This window comes from Petromyzon marinus, chromosome 32 (genome assembly GCF_048934315.1).
Source record: "Petromyzon marinus isolate PM22_M1 ecotype Great Lakes invasive population chromosome 32, UKy_Petmar_22M1.pri1.0, whole genome shotgun sequence".
NCBI classification, from domain to species: domain Eukaryota; kingdom Metazoa; phylum Chordata; class Hyperoartia; order Petromyzontiformes; family Petromyzontidae; genus Petromyzon; species Petromyzon marinus.
In genome coordinates, this window is record NC_133698.1 from 13,026,077 (window position 1) to 13,029,817 (window position 3,741).

The window sequence follows — 3,741 nt, forward strand, 5'->3', positions numbered from 1 at the left end:
TCCGCTGTGCTGTCGCTATGTCTCCCTCTCTGTGTGCAGGGTTGCGTGCGTGACCGGCACGTCTCTCTCTGTCTTATGTCTATTTCAGTCAGCGAAATGAGCAGGGAAAGTGACAAGTACGTGCACAGCAGGGCACAGCAGGCCAGGGGGCAGACACTCACGTGACCCCTCCTCATTGTGCCGTATTCATTCAAATTGCGGCGCCATCTTCGTAGGTGGTGTGGTCGGCCCCTCTGGCAGCAGTCTTGCAAGAGTTCACCAAGAGCTGCTACACGGCGGTTCAGTTCCAGTGATAGGCAGAGGATAAGAGGACGGTCTAGAGCCTGGACTTTAATGGAAACTAAACTTTATTTTATCAGGTAAGGGACACTGAGGTATGTAGTTATTTTTCAGAAGCGACCTGGCTATCACAAATAATTATATTCCAATGATGACGTCGCTTATCACGTGGAAATGTATTTCCACCAAATACTCGAAACGTATATACGTGCAGGTAAAACCGGGGAGAGAGAGATACATGCAAACTCCAAATATACAACAGGCTTCAGGGTCTGAATCGAACTCACGACCTCCTGTATAGCAGGCGAGGTAGTTAACATCTCCAAGCCACCGTGGTGCCACATAATTTGCTGCAGCTCAGTTCCAGTGATAGGCAGAGGAGAAGAGGAAGGCCGAGATGGCACCTGGAACTTGAGAGCCCAGGCGGCTGGTGGAAGGGAGTTCCAGACCAGGGGAAGCACGTTGACTTGGCGCTTTGTTTTTTTTTTAATGGAAAGCGTGGAGCGAGGAGTAGGATGAGACGAGAAGGGAGCAGTAGGCAGGGACGCGAGCCCGAGGAGGCTCTTGAAGACAGTGTGGAGCGATCTTGATTTGGATACAGAATTGGATTGTGGAGCCGGTGGAGGGGTCGGAGTAGCGTTGTCTTGTTTACAAGTGCGCGGATGAGAAGCCTACTGCAAGCCAAACCACGCTAGGCATCAAACTAAATGCGTTCTGTCTTACCCCTTCGCCAGCCCACTCGTCATAGCCTCATGAAAATACCAACCCGATCCTTTTGAGTGGCCACTTAAACCCGCAAACACTTGTAAACACAAACCACATGTTTTTGCAGGGACCGGGCACAATCCTGATGAATGAATCACAACTGCTCCACGTGACCCATACCTTAATCCTCTTGCCTACGGCTGGATGAGCAGCAGCAGCAACTTACAAATCTACGTCGAGATGAGTTGAGCCGGGAAATGGCTTCGGTTGACATGCGGTGGTGGGCGGCTTCAGTGCCTCTCACTGAATTCCGAGTTCCACAGTGAGTCTGCTGCTGCTGCTGTGTAGTTGACGGCCTGCTACAGCCTTTAGCAGTCGCACGCTGGGGCTTCCCTTATATTAGCCGTCATCTCACGGGGCAACGCGCGAGCTGGTTGAAAAGAAGAGCCGTGGAGGGGAGTTTGGTGAGATGAGAGGGGGATGTACAAATGCAAATGATGATGCAATTTGCAATGACTGAGGTGCAGAGCCAGGCTCAGTGTCGCTCTAAAAGCCAGATGGTTAGAGGTGGAGCTTGCAAGAAAGCGTTTGGCTTTCTCGTCGGCGTGGGTGGAACGCTGCTGTGATAGTGCAGCGGGACGATGGCCACGTTCGAGTCGCCTGGCAGTGTAGGTCGCGGCCCTCGGTGTGTAGAGAGGAGCTGCAGGTTTTGAGCCGCGCTGCGGAGGAGGAGGAGGAGAGTTCCACCGTGAGCTGGAAGCGCAGGGTGGAACGGTTTGGGGAGAGAGACATACGGTGGACCACCGAAAGTCGATGCGTGGTGGCACAGGCAGGGACAAAAGTCTCCACGTTGAAGTCGAGAGTAGAGCGCTGAATATCGGTGTCGGGAGATGGTTGTATGAGGCGGGTTGATGTTCGCGTTTCCGTGCGGGTCCAATGATTGGATACAAGTGACTAGGAAAGCAGCTCATGGCCGAATATTAGAGCAGGGTGCAGAGGATTGTAGAAATGTTATGGCAGGATCGGGAAAGCAACCCGAAGATTAAGACTAAAAAGACGTGGCTTAGAGACATTGTTGTGGATGTCATTGGGAAGAGGAGACTGTGATGGTGGGGCACGTGGGCAGGGTTGGAGGAGGGCAGGTGAATCAAGAAGGGCATTGGAGTGGCACCTGGAGGGCAAGTGGACCAAGAAGGGCATTGGAGTGGCACCTGGAGGGCAAGTGATTCAATAAAGACATTGGAGTGGCACCTGGAGGTTGATGGCAGAGGTGAAGACCTAACAAGGGGGCATTGGTCAGTCAGAGTGGTCAGAGAAGGGCAAGGGCAAGACCTAGAGCCAGATGGTGATTATGAGACGAGGAACAGAACTTGGAGGTCAGGTGCCAAATGTTAAGGAAGTAGCCAACGGCCAGGTGTAGTGGCAGCAATAGCACTGATCGCAATGATCTATATCGATCGGGCCCTTAAGGCCGACAGTCTAATTGGATGGGTCACAGTCACGTGATGCCCCGCACCCACAACCCCAGGTCACCCGAGAAAATCAGACTCACCCTGGTCTCTTCAAAAGTAAACTTGACTTGACTGTTCGAGGTGCCCGTTACAATTCAAGAGTGTTTTGTAAAAAAAAACGTGATAACCCACACAAGGATAGATCTATAACATCATCATCATCGTCATCATCATGTACAGTATATTCATTTAACGCACAGCTCGCTTTACAATCCACTTTTAATGGACTTAATCATAAACTTGTTTTCCATCCAATAAATGTGCTCAATTGTTTCACACAGGGCCGACTACTTTCTGGACGTCGAGAATTTCTGTAGGTTTTGTTTTTCTTCCAGGGTGCCATCTGAATCTGTGAGCGCGAGGCGGACAGCCGGCCCCGCACGGCTCCCCCTTAAAGCCACACCAGCGACGGCGATGTGAAGTGAAGCCCTCGGCTCCCTGCGAGAGTGAGGCCTCTCTCAGGTCCCATCGATGTAACCTATCAACCCGAGCTGGACATGCTCTGATACTCGCATTGCCTTCGTACTGATCGCCTTTCGGCGTTCTCTGGTCTCACACTGGTGGCGAATCAAAAGGCCGTAAAGAAAGCTGTCTCTGGCGGAGGCCTTTCAGTTTCAAAGACAACGCGAATGTCATCCGAGCGTGTTTGCACGTTTCGCCACAAGTCCGTCTGCTTAATGCAGACTTGATTCCTTGAAATAGGAATATGTTTGGTGTTTGAAAATCTTAACACCTCCTGCATTATTGCCAGACAGAAAGCGCAAAGCCCTTTCTTATTTTTGTTTTCATCGGCAGGCCTCTCTTTCTCCCCTTAAGGTCCCGTACAGGCGTCTCGCGTGCCGCGCAGACAGCCAGCCACACCCCCCCCCCCCCCCCCTGAGCCGAGTGCCCTTGATGCGATTTTAAAATTGGCGGTGAGGCGAGAGGTGAAACGAGCAGGAGGAAGAAACGCGGAGGGGGCGGGCGAAAGTTCTTTAGGGCCGTAAGTATCCCGTGAGAAACCGTGGCCAACGATGGACAACCACGAAGGGTGATGCCGACTTATTGAATCGGTGGATGTGGCTCCCACCAGCCCCCACCCCCCCACAAGCACTTTCGTTGACAGCCAATTCGATGTCTCTCATAAGCGTTGGGTTCCCTCATCCACGGGTTCCTCTCTTGTTAACTCTCTCCGTTGTCATTACCAGGGTGCATATCTCGCCACGCTTAAAAAAATATAAACTTGGGATCAAATGTATTTGCAAAC